The sequence below is a fragment of the Molossus molossus genome, unplaced genomic scaffold, assembly GCF_014108415.1.
Source record: "Molossus molossus isolate mMolMol1 unplaced genomic scaffold, mMolMol1.p scaffold_m16_p_2, whole genome shotgun sequence".
NCBI classification, from domain to species: domain Eukaryota; kingdom Metazoa; phylum Chordata; class Mammalia; order Chiroptera; family Molossidae; genus Molossus; species Molossus molossus.
The window spans coordinates 116082719-116095765 of record NW_023425355.1 but is presented as its reverse complement, the minus strand read 5'-3'; positions in this window follow the sequence as shown (position 1 = coordinate 116095765).

Sequence of the window (13047 nt, the reverse complement as noted above, 5' to 3'; positions counted from 1 at the left end):
TGCTGGTATTCAGACCCTATCTTTGGATTCTTTATCTTGTGTTTTTTTTCTGCTGCACCACAGAGTCATAGAAACTACTGACAGAAATCCATATTCCTAAAGAAGGTTGGGGACCCAAGGTAGGTGTAAAATAACATTTTGCCAAGAAAGTATATTTAGTAACTTATGCTGTGTTATTTACACATTTAATTACTTATTTATTCCTCAGAGGATTAGAGAAGAAACATGGTACTGAAGAGTTTGTTTTTAAGCCAAACCAGACTTTACCATCTCTTCTTCTCAGTTCTGCCGTAGTGCCACTCCATGCTCATTGCCATACCCTATGCCCAAAGAACTATGCAGGTGCTGGTGAGAAGCAGTAATTGTTGGAGCTATCTTTGGAAACTCCATGAAGCCTTGATAAGATGAAGCAGAAATGCCATGTCATGGGTCTTGCAAAGTGAGGAATGTTATAAGCAGTTGGGGTGAGAGTTTCACAGCAAGGTTGTTTGAGCCGTACAGTGCTATAGAGTTTAGTTATAATTGCTTCGATTCCCCAATGCAGAGGTTGGGGGCCACTCATATCCACAGGGTGGCAGGGTCCCACCTCTGCTCATCATCATATTGTACCCAGAAATCACCATTGCCTCAGAGACATAGGTTCTGTTGTTGAATGGGCTTCACTTCTTTCCTTATGGGGAATTCCCTCAGGGGATCTGTTTCACTCCATAAGATCATGCATGTACCAGAGAGTCCTTCTAGATAAATATCAAATATCGTGTGTGTGTGTGTGTGTGTGTGTGTGACCAAACCAGAAGATTATTTTTACCCAGAAAATTTCTTAGCTCCTATGAAAACAATGAATATTTACATAGTTTTGAGGTGAGAGGATGTCACCTGACTTCTATCACCATAAGTATCCAAATCCCAGCTTTGTATCCTCTCATAGAGCTTGCCACACAGGCTTTAGCAAGATCCTTGGTGAAGGGTCTGAGCGAGAGAAAGAGATTGAGAGAGAGCGACTGGTGCTAGGACAGAATTGCTAAACTAGCTCATTGCATGTACTTAAAAATCCACCAAAAAATATTGAACAAAAAAATGCAGACTACATGACACCTGGATGTCATTGTTGTTTTTTGCTTTCTTTTTCTTTTTAATATTTTTTTATGCCAGCAAAGAGGCTTGAGATATTAGAAAAACCCTGGAAGCCAGCAGGCCCAGATTTCAATTCTCATTCTCCTTAATTGATCTGGCTGATCCCTCCCCTATCGTGAGCCTTAGTCCCTCATGTTTTCTGGAAGGTTAGACTAGATGGTCTCCCAGAGACTTTCCAACACTAACAAGCTATGCTACCATGAATTTGTGAATCTACAAAGTGATTGTAGTTGTGAAGTTTCAGCACAATTGCCCCCAGCAAAGTCTCCTGTGAATGTCACAAGAGTGGAGTTGGCAAATTGCCAAGTTGACACATGTGGAAAGTGCACTAGACTCTGAGTCTCTGGGTGGGGGTGAGGAGGAGCTCCATAATACTGGGTCTTAGATCTATTGTTTTCATGCCCTTTCATAAGTCTTAGTAGATAAAAAACAAAGGAATAACTGGGCTCCTGCTCCCTTGAAAAAGTCTGCGGCAAAGATAACCAAGACAATTTATAATAAGGAGGTCAGAATTTGTTTTCCAGAACTAAAAGTCCCTGAAATTAGGAGTACAATCGCAGCAGTTGTTTTGAATTTTCTGCAGAGTTTATAGGCTGAGTCAAATGCCTTTGTGGTCCAAGTTTTACTAAAGCTGTCAACAGGGCAAGGGAGTAATACAGTGAGTTGCTAAGGGGAAGACATGAATGAGGCAAATGTCCACTGACCTTGCACCTGGTTCCCAAGACGCCAGAGATCCCCATCTCAGGTAAGGGTCAGCAGGAGAAGGGGAAGAAAAAAGGGTTCACTTTGGTATTAAGTGATCCAACCGTAGATTTATAGGGCTTCAGGAACACTCTCTGGTGACAATTAAGGGATCAGCTCTTTCTTCAGAAAATCCAGGGTTTTACAACAAGAAAGAATTTTCCTATCTTGCTCAAGAAAATATCCTAATTTTGTAACTAACATCAAAACCATCTGTGTTTTCCATGTTCTATATTAAAAACCTTATTATATTTCAAATCCATTTCTCCGTTCTTTCACTTGATCACTTTCTATTCATCTACCAATACCCAGTTCAATGATACATTCCCCTAGAATTCCCCAATTCCCCAGATAGAAAGAGGAATTCCAAGAGATAGTATCTTCTCCCAGAGCACTGAAATCTCAACATAACTCACTATTACAGGACAGATGATGTTATATCATAATTATTTGTTCTTATTTTTGGGATCAATTAGAATATTTTTATTGCAAATATCCAAAAACAAATCAAAACAGAAAATAAAATGAAAATGTGTTTGTTCGGGTCACTAAAAAATCCATCCTCAGTTGCAGCTTAATTCGGTTGCTGAACAATGTCTCCATGATCTATCTGCATGATCTCCATTCTCAAGTTTCCTGTGCTCTTTAGTTTTATGTGTTGTTCCTCAGGAGTTTCAAGCTTAAATAATCTTAGAACTCTTGCCAAGAAGAGAAAAAAATTATTTTCCTCTTTAAGTTAGGGTAAAAATCCCAGACTCAAGTCTTCTTGATCCTGATTGGTCTGGCTTGTATCATGTACCCATCTCTAAGCAGTCATAGTGCTCTGGAGGATGGAAGTCTCTAATTGGTTTAAAAAAGTTCATATGTCCCCACTCAGAGTCCAGAAGTGGAGGCAAATTTCTTTAACCCTGTAGGCTAAGAGCAGCAGAGAGAGAGTTTTCTCTGTAAATGAAGGATTCACTGACTGGATTAGAAAAATAAGTGCTTATCTTTGTATGAGCTCCTCATTGCATAGCACTGTTTGGCATATAGTAGTCATTTAATAAACACTAACTGGGTACATTAGAGAATGAATACAGCCTGACCCTACCTCTTTTACTCCTCTCCACTCCCATCCATTGGAAAAAATATACACTCCTGGACATTGAAAGCCACCAGCCTTCTGGGGATTGGGGCTTAAACAGTTGACATATTTCTACACTCTTCTTACTCCTACAATTATAGCCAATATAATTTTGATAGGTCATGATTGAATTACTTTTGCTCAGAAGCCACAGAAAGAAATTATTTCTTGCTAATATTCTTGAAAGATTTGTTACAATGTGATTAGATTATTGCTAATCTAATAAGACACCATTCTAATGGTCATATAAATAATATTATATGATTTTCCAGTTATTGCATTGCTCAGTGTATAACAATTTTTGAAAGATTTTTAATGAAAAATTTGGATGACCAAAATATAGATATAGTTACTTGTGTTCCTCTGTAGCCACCTTATAACACATTCATAAAAACAAACAAACCAAACAAATAAAAACTTTATATTCTTATCAAGGCCATGGAATGATGAGTGTTTTTTATTTCCTTCATTACACTCATCTGTATTTTCACTTTCTTTACAATGAGTGTTCATCAATTCATACTTTGAATCGTTTTCTTTTTGAGAAGGGAAACTTTACAGGAGATTCCATTGTCGTCTGCTTAATTATCACTTTGGGGAAGATTCCCTCCAGACTGAGGTGGACTAAATTCAGGGGCTCTTTGATGAGACTCATAAGCACTGTCCCCAGGCCCAGGCCTTTTCACCAAAAACATAGCACAAGTACAAATGGAGGCCTGCATACCATATGTCTAACTATTTGCAAAGTGTAATTAACCTTATAATTGTTAGGCAAAATATATCCATCCTCCTACCTTGACAAATAGACCTTCATAATGATTTAGAAATTCAGCTTTGATTTTGGAATCCTTGGACTCCTCAGACTTGTTCACTGGAATGTGGTAGCATGGGAGGGTGAATCTCTGGCCCTTGGCTTGCTATACTTCTCTTCCCACCCCTGGTTCCAGCCCACGTTCCAAGATGCTTCATGCATTTCCATGTCCAAGCTCCATTACCCCACTTTGGAAATAGCCACTCTGTAGCTCGAGGTATACATCAACTGTGTGGCCCTCCCTCATGAGGAAAGGCCCTTGTGGAAGAGTCCTGTGCAGGCCCTAGGTACATTTCTTTGCCCCTCTGAACTCCTTTCCCTATGAGGAATGGTGTAGCTAGAGGAAGGCCAGAATGGGGTCCTCTAACACACAGGGTTCAGGGCAGGGTACCTCTTATTTAGAGCCATCAGAGGAACTACCTATGACTGAGGTTGCTGGGTCACAGATAAAATGAGGTGGCCCCTGCTGCTCTAGAGATATTCCCATTTGTCTCCCCCGACCGCACCACACACACACATACACTATAATCTTTATATTGAAAAGAAACATGATCTAAAATACAGCCATTATTAAATGTGGAAGCTGCTTGTCAGGAAGCCATATGGATGTGGGTGCTCTCTGGTCCTGGTTCCATAGGTGCTTAAGGGTCTTGCTAAGGGGAAAGCCTACAATAACCAAGAAAAGTATCAACAGAACTTTCAAAGTTGTTCTAAAGACATTGTCACTACACTGCCCATATTCTTTCAAAACTCACCATTGCTGTCCTTGCCAATGATTTCATTTGTGAGCACCCCAAACTCTCCACCTAATGAAATCTCTTCATTGGAGAACAGGCAGACCAGATGTCCCAAAGAGTTGATGCATCTAGGAGCAGTTCTCAGTTAATGATGGGTGGACCTGGAGGATGAATACTCCTTCTTCCTCATCCCTCCAGTGGGATTGTTCTAGGCCTGAGCTCTCCACCCTCTCCTGGAGGTGCTTAGCAGGCTCAAGTCTCAATTGTCTACAGTGGTAGCTTGATCATTAATGCATTCTTTACCAGTTTCCTTTGCTTCCCTGTCACACATCTTCACTACCTACCAATATTTTCTGAAATATTTTATGTGGCTATTTCTTTACTGAACTCTTTTCACTCAAACCCTTCTCTTGGTGTCTGTTTCTGGGGTACACAACCTAAGACAGTTGTCTATTTGTGGTCACATTGATGTGATGACTTATGACATGTTAGACACTGTTCTCAGTTTTTGACAATTATTATCTCAATTTTACAGATGAGGAAACCAAGTGAAATCAAATAACCTCCCTGAGCTCTCACAACTGGAAAGCAGCAGAGACAGAGTTTGAACCAAGTGATCAGAATCCAGAACCCAAATGATTGATTATTGAACTGTAATTGCCAGAATGCCCATGCTTAGCTTGAGCTTAGATTCAAACAGAAGAGCAGTATAAGGTTTTAGGAATCAGGTTTAGACCTCAATCTACTATTTTCTAGTTGTCTGACCCCCAATGCTCTTCCTTATACATTGGAATATTAACAGTAGCTACCTTCCAGAATTTGGGGAGAAATTAAGTGCCATCATACATTCACAGTGCTTTGCACTGTACCAGACACACAGGACATGCCTTGTGCACGTGTTTGTTGGCTTCACTATCCCCTCCTTTTCTTCATCAAACCTCTTCCTGGGGCTGACAGGGGAATGGCAGAGGGGAGAGCAGCCTCAAAAGCCTGTTGTTTCCAGCAAGTATCTGGCTAATTTATTTCAAAAGGTTTTGCTCCTATGAAGTTTAATAGAGTTGATGAGTATTAAAGGAATCATTTAATCTTCATTTGAATGTGAGCAGTAAATGTGTTTTGGAGATTATATTCATTCCCCAGTGACTTCAAGTACTTTCCCATTCCAAAGCTGATTTTCATCCATCAGAGCAGAGGGTTTTCAGCTCTGTGGAATTATCTGAATGAAAAACAGTAGTTCCAAAGAGAGAGTGTGGCATAGTCTCATTTCAAGCAAGGTGGCGGAGTTTCCCTCTGGACATAGGAACATATCCACAGGTATGCAAACATGTGGCCTCTTCCTAACACTTGTATTTCTGTCCTAAGTGGTTCCCCAACAGGTACGAGGCTTCACGTCTCTGTAAAGCAGGCTTCAGAAGTACAGGGCTTAGAGAAAGATCTTTCTCCCTTTTGCAGCCTGTGGTTCTTCCACTTTATTGCACCTAATGGAAGGTCAGCCACATCTGCTAAAGGAAAAGCTGGTAAGATCTGTCTAGGGAGGCATTTCGCCAAATGAATAATAGTTTGGAATCAGGTTAAACTTGTGAAAAGAAAGAAAAGGATGCCTTACTTAGTAACAAGTGTGTAATACTAATTTTTACATCCTGTAAGTACTTGCATGTACATGTAGCATTGAAGGTGGGAAGAATTTGTGCTCCCTGCCAGGAGCAATTCAGTCTTTAGCTAGGCTCAGCAGCATTGAGAAAGGCCTTCGAGTTTAGTGTTTTTCCTCTGGGTTAGCAAGATTCCCCCAAATTGGGGCACAACACTGACAGGCTAGTTATACAATAAGTATGCATTGCGCTGGCTGGTTTGGCTCAGCGGTTGGTACGTCGGCCTGCAGACCAGAGAGTCCCAGGTTTGGTGCCCGCTAGGGACACGTGCCAAAAAAGAGAAAAAGAAAGTATGCATTGAGTCCAATGGTGGGGTGTGGAATGGTAGCCAAAGGCTTCCCAGGGTGTTCAGTGGGCTTCGTGCCTTCCACACTGGGTCCCTTATTCTCACAGGCATCCTCTGAAGTGTGCTCTGGGTGCACACTGAACCTTGGTTTTGTTTGTTTGTTTGTTTTCCTACTAAAGACATTTAGTTCAAAACATTAAAAACTGACCAAATTCTGTTCCCATTTGGAATTCAAACCTAAACCTTTCTGTGGCCAAACCTGTTCAGTTTCTCAGACATTGCACTACATGTTGACCAAGACTGAGAAGACCTAAATTCAAAGTTAGCTCTAGCTCTCATATGGCCTTGACCAAGTCATTACTCTGTTGAACATCTAGTTCCATCTGACGAGATTGGGCACGTTCAGGGTGGTATGGCTGTAGACTCTAGTTCCATCTGTAAAATGGAAATAACAGTGCTGATTTATATACATTGTAAGATTGTCACAAGGAGCAAATACATGTGAAAGTGCATTAAAGTCAGCTAAGTACTATTCAAATATAATGTATTGTCATTTATCGATGATGGTGATAATGATGACAACCCTAATGGTAATCATTGGTTCACCAGAGAGGCCCAATTGGAGAACACTTCAACTAGGGACATTCAATAGCATGAAGCTCTTTGTGGAGAAAGCCATGGAATGTGGTATTTAGGAGGCTGCTACTAATTAAGTAGAAAGAGAAAGCAGATGCCAGGGAATCAAAGGCAATGTAGGGTAGGAGGAAATGCACGCATGTTTGAGTGTTCTAGTGGTGAACTCAGACCAAAAAACAAGAAATAGGACAGTGGCTGGAGGGTCATCTGGGTCAGAGGCCAAAGGAAAGGGCAGGGGAGAAGCCAGACGAGACATGAGTCCTGAGCAGCAATGAGATATGAGTGTCTTTGTTAGCTGTAGGTTTCAGGTCATATTTTTGAACAGCCAGCAAGCTGCCTTATGCCAAAACCATCTGGGCCTGCTCTGGGACAAGCTCCCAGCTGCAAAAGTACATAGAGGTGGAGTCTTACAATATTTATGGACTTCAGATGCATGCCCTATGGAGCTCCAAGAGGCAAAAGTACATTCCAGATGCATAAAGTCTGAATATCCATGTGTGAAACACCACGGGAGGCTCTGGCTAAGATGGTCTCAGCTAAGATGGGAGGCTGGGTGGCTGCAGATGGAGATGAAGAGTGCAGCGCCTAAGGCCAAGCAGGCTCTGGGGTGACTTCTCATGTTACTCACTCAAGGGGTTTATTTAATGTGGCCACTTAGAGTTCTCCTGTGGGAGTATGAGTGTAGCTGTGTGCTGGCTCTTTATCCGCTGTGAAAATTTGAACTCCTCAGGGTGACAGAAATAGGTTACCCTTGTTTCTGAAGGTGCTAGAACTAAATCCAGCCCTTCATCGGTGTTTGTATACAAAGGAGGTTTGTTCTCAGTGGCTGGGGTGACTGCAGTGCCTTGGTCTCAAGCCTTTTGGCAAAGGGAGTTTACAAAGGAGTGACTGTAAGGAAGTATTAAAAAAACACAGTCTGATGAAGGTGAAGGGGTAAAAAACAGGAACTTTTGTATTTTGGGGGCCAAGAGGAACCACCTGGGGTTTCTCAGGTGTAAGCCTAATCTGTCCATGACCCTGATAAGGTGTCCCTTCTCCAAATACATTATTTATTACCTTTCCACGCCAACCCTTCAACAGTTGAGAGAGGAGCAGGGGCCCTGCACAGACTATGAGGAGAAAGCCACGAGAGCAGAAAGCAGGCATTTTGCAACTTAATACAACTTCAGCTTCAGGTGGGAGAAACAGAGATGAAAGTGGGGCATTGGGGTGGCCAGTTCACCAAGAATGAGGTTCTTCCTCACCTCAGAAATGGGAAAAACACTCCAGGCAGCACTTCTCAATGAGGAAGGAGGCATGGGACCTCCTGGCAAGTGTAAAGGCAGCCTTTTCCCATAAGCTTGACATACTTGGAGCTCTGAATGGCAGACCTCATTTATAATAAGGAGAGGAGGGCTCAAAGAAACTAATGACACTTTGAAGCCTTGACACTGAAAATATTTTCCTGCAACTACACTGGTGGTTTTAGTGTGTCCATACGAGTCTTTGAGCTCAAGATCTGTTTCTGACCAACTTGGAGTATGGGGGCAGAGCCTGGTTCTCAGCTTCTGGAATCTAGGTGATCTTCCCACTGCTCCCTTGTGTATGCTGTACTTTGCAGGGTGCTTTTGAGGATAAACATAAAAAACTAAACAGTAGCCACGAATTCAATGTGTTAATAACCTTGTCAACTAAATTTGTCTGATGGGAGAGACTTTGAGAAGCTCCTGATGGCGTTCTACCGCTCTGATCCATAAATCTGCACACAGCTGCAGTGTATATAATATGGAGCATCCTTCTAATGAATTCTTCTTTCTACCAGAGTTGATTTTTGCTGCTTCTAATCGAAGAACCCTAACTGATATTTTCATGCATGTTGCATTCATTCATTTATTCATTAAATAATCATTTACTGAGCACCACCATCTCCCAGGCATAGATATCATTATATATAAAGCAAGACTCCTGCCTTCAAGTACTTTAGAATTTAGTAAGAGAAAGATATGAGTACAAAGAAAGGTTGTGATGGAGTTAGTAAGTGGGTGAAGGAAAGTACAGGAGGTGCAAGCAGCTGAGACTTGTTGGAGTCAGGGAAGGCTTCCTGAGGATGAAGGCTTCCTGAGGACAGTAGGCTTGAGTTAAGTTCTGATGGGCAGGTAGAGGCAGCCCAATCACAGAGAACGGAGAAAGATGCATTCCCTCTGGACAGAAAAGTATTGTTTTAGGGCCTAGAGGTATATAGAAAGAGAGCATGTCTGAGGCACTGCCCATAGGTTAGCTGGGAAACATAACAGATATGGCAATATGGCACAAAGGGCAACTAGGGAGGTTGGCAGGCAGGCACCAGACCAAGATGTCTACTAGTGATTAACCAGAGAGACTGACTGTTCCCCCAGAAGGGTCATTGAGAAGTTTTAAACAGGGAATGTTTTGGTCATGCTTGTGTGTTAGTTAGTAAGATCAGTCCAGACTCACTTGCAGACTAAATTGGGTGAGGTCCTGGTGGAGGAAGGGAGATCATTCTTTCAGGGGGAAAGGATGTAGGTTCAAACAAAGTCACTTATCATGGGAATCAAAGTGCTAAGGTTCAGACTGAGGAGACAGACATTTAGAAAATAAACAATTTATAATGTATTCATCTATATAGGCAGATGAGAACAAAGAAAAGGCCAGAAAACGGTGTCATGCCATGCTCTTTCTTCTCTCTCACCTGCTATATCTAATCTGATCATGCTTTTTTTTTTCTTTTCATTTTTTGGTTAAAATCTTTCCATGATTTACCTTAGCTTTCAGAAAAAATAAAGGTCAAACTCTTAACTTAATCAAATAAAGCTTTTTCTAATCTCATGCCCCATAACCTTTGTATTAGTAGGTGCAGGGACAAAGTTTGTTTGCTTGTTTCCCCATACTGTATTTTTAAAATATTTAAAACTGCAGAAAAGCTGAAATAATAGTTCATGAATACCTTTATATTCTTCATCTACATGCACCAATTGTTAACATTTTGTTGCATCTGTTATGTATCTCTCTCATTTTCAATGTATGCACATTCACACACAGAAACATTTTTTAACAGAACCGTTTGTAAATTGCAGACATCATGACATGCCACATCAGCATGTATCTCCTAAGAGCAAGGGCATTCTCCTACAAAACTGCAATACTCAAGAAATTTAACATCAATCCAGTAATATTATCCAATACACAGTCCACATTTACATTTCTCTAGTTGTCCCCAAGTATGTACTTATTAGCTTTAAAAAAACAGTCTAGATCTTGAAGATCATGAATTTCTTGTGGTAGTCATGTCTCTTTAGTCTCCTTTAATTTACAAAAGTCCCCTCTGCCTTTTTCTGTTTTTCATGACATGACCTTTTCTAAGAGTTAATGCCAATTGCCTTGTAGAACGAGTTGCAATCTGAGTATGGCTGATTATTTTCTCATGATCAGATTCAGGTTGTACATTTTGGGTGAGAATTCTACATAGATGATGTTTTATCTTCCCTGCTGTGTCATATCAGGAGGCACATAATAGCTGTTTGTCCTATTATTAATGATGCTAATTTTGATCTCACTGCAGAAAAGGCACATTTCCCTCTTTGTAATTAATCAGTAATTTGGGGGGGGGGGGGGTACTATGTGACTGTGTAAATATCTTGTTCTGAACAATGTTTCACCAATGATCATCCATTAATGATCCTTGCCTGAATCAATTACTCTTCTGTTGGTTACAAAATATCGATTTCCTAAATGTATTGTTTCTTATACATTTATTAGTTGGCATTCATCTGTAAAGAATAGCTTTCCCTCTCTACTTCTCCATTCCCCTCACTATTATATATATATAATCCTTTTAAATGTTTTCATTGTCCCAAGTCTGTTGGGCCAGTGGGGGCCCCTTCAAGCCAATTGTTGTTTCCTTTTGGCATATCCCGAGTATCCTTTGAATGCTTCCTTGCTTTATGACATAATATGAGTTTCAAGCATTATCTGTTGCTTTCCTGAAGAGCAGAGTTTTGGGAAAATTATGATGAGTTTAGTTTTGCATATGCTGCATTTTAATTTAGCATACCTCTACGATATCTAGTGTCTGTTAGACAGCTGTGCACACGCAGAGAATATATATATATATATATTCTTCTGTTTTGTTTCCAATGTGTTTGAATGGTGTTTTTTTCTCTCTCTCTTGACAGTCTAGGTAGCTCCTCCTAGCTATGCTGCAACTATGGATGGGGAAATAATGAATTTTCAGTAGACTGCTGACTGTCTCTGCCATGGGGAATAATTGATTTGTCAATCAGTGGTCTCTAAAAATAATGTGAGCAAGATAATCCATTGGGAGAAATAAAAAATAATAATTAAGTTTCTATTTAGGTTTGTTTTTATCTAATTTTCACATTTCTATTATATAGGTTTTATAATATACAGAGTAAATAAGTACTATAATGCATATATGTCACTTGTAAATAAATAACCATACAGGCAGAGGCATCTATGCCCAATTTTTAAATTAATAACATGAATAAAAATATTTGGAGAACCTTGGTATAATTGTAGTTGAAGTTATGGTTTGAAAGAAGTCATCTGGGAGATGTTTACAGAATAAGAAGTTCAGAGGGTCTAGAATGGAAGTACAGAGAAGTCTCAACCTTTAGGACAAGAGAAAAGGACTAGCGTAGACACCTAAAAAGGAAACTGAAAGAAAGCTAGCCAAGAAGCAGGAAAAAACCTGGCAGAGTAATGTCACAGAAACACAAAATAGTGGAAGTGGCAGCAAATACTGAAGAGAGGTTAAGGAAGAGAGGCCAGAAATGTGTCCACTTCATTTGGCAATATGAAGGCCATCATACTGCTGATTAATTGTAGTATAGAAAGTCAAGAACTGTGTCTGTGAAGGGAATGAGAGAGATCAGACAGATCCTGGAAGATTATGTGGAACCAGCTAATGCAATGGTCACTTTAGCTGTTGTAACAAATGTTCTCCAGTTGTGAAATGAAGATGATGATAGAATATGGTGTACACTTTTGAGAGACCTATGAAATAGTCTAAAGGCTTTGAAAGAAAGGGCTGCAGAAATCTGACTTGACATGACTAAACACAGAGAGCAGCATAAAAACACTTTGAGGCGTGTGTTTTGACAGTGCAGAGCCAGGCACAGAACATGTGCTCAGTCAGTATTTGCTGAATAACAATGACCTTCAACTCTCCTCCACCGCAGCTGGATCCAGTCTGAGGTATTCCAGTGTTACCTCTCACATGGCCCACACTAGCATGGAGCAAACCTGTGACAGACTCCACTCTGTCTTTAGCATAGCCTATATTCCACCCGGGTTTTTTCCTCTCCTGTTGAAGTGTCATCCCTATTCCAGGGCACACAGTCCTTTTCTGTACTCCACCTGGCTGTTTGCCTGACTCTTCACCTGAACAGAGCCTTTCAATCTGGACCTCTCCTTATATTTTTTACATCAGCATTGGATGCTCTTGGGAACCTTGTGCTCTGCCATATGACAATAGGAAAATAAACTGTGCTGAAAGGTGAGCTTACTAATGTGTTCTTGGAGAAGGAGTTTTGGCCCTGCCTCAGGTGAGTAGTCAGGGATAGGGCCCAGGTGTATGGGTCAAAGAGGCTTCCATTCTCATCTGGGCTGTGAAACATCTTCCATGTAAGGACTTGGGCAGGTGCTTAAGTCTTCCAGGCCCAGTTTTCTCACCCATAAATTGGGGACAATAATGATAATACCACAGGAACAATGATAATAATACCATTTAGTCTGTTGGTTATTATGAGAATTAAATGATGTAATCCTCAAAAAGTTCTTAGTATGCAATAGTAAACAGTTAATACATTCATTCATTCACTAAATATATATTGAGTATGTATTTAGGACCAGGCACTGTTCTGGCACTGGGGGAAAAATGAACAAATCCAAGTCTTGTCCTCATGAAAATT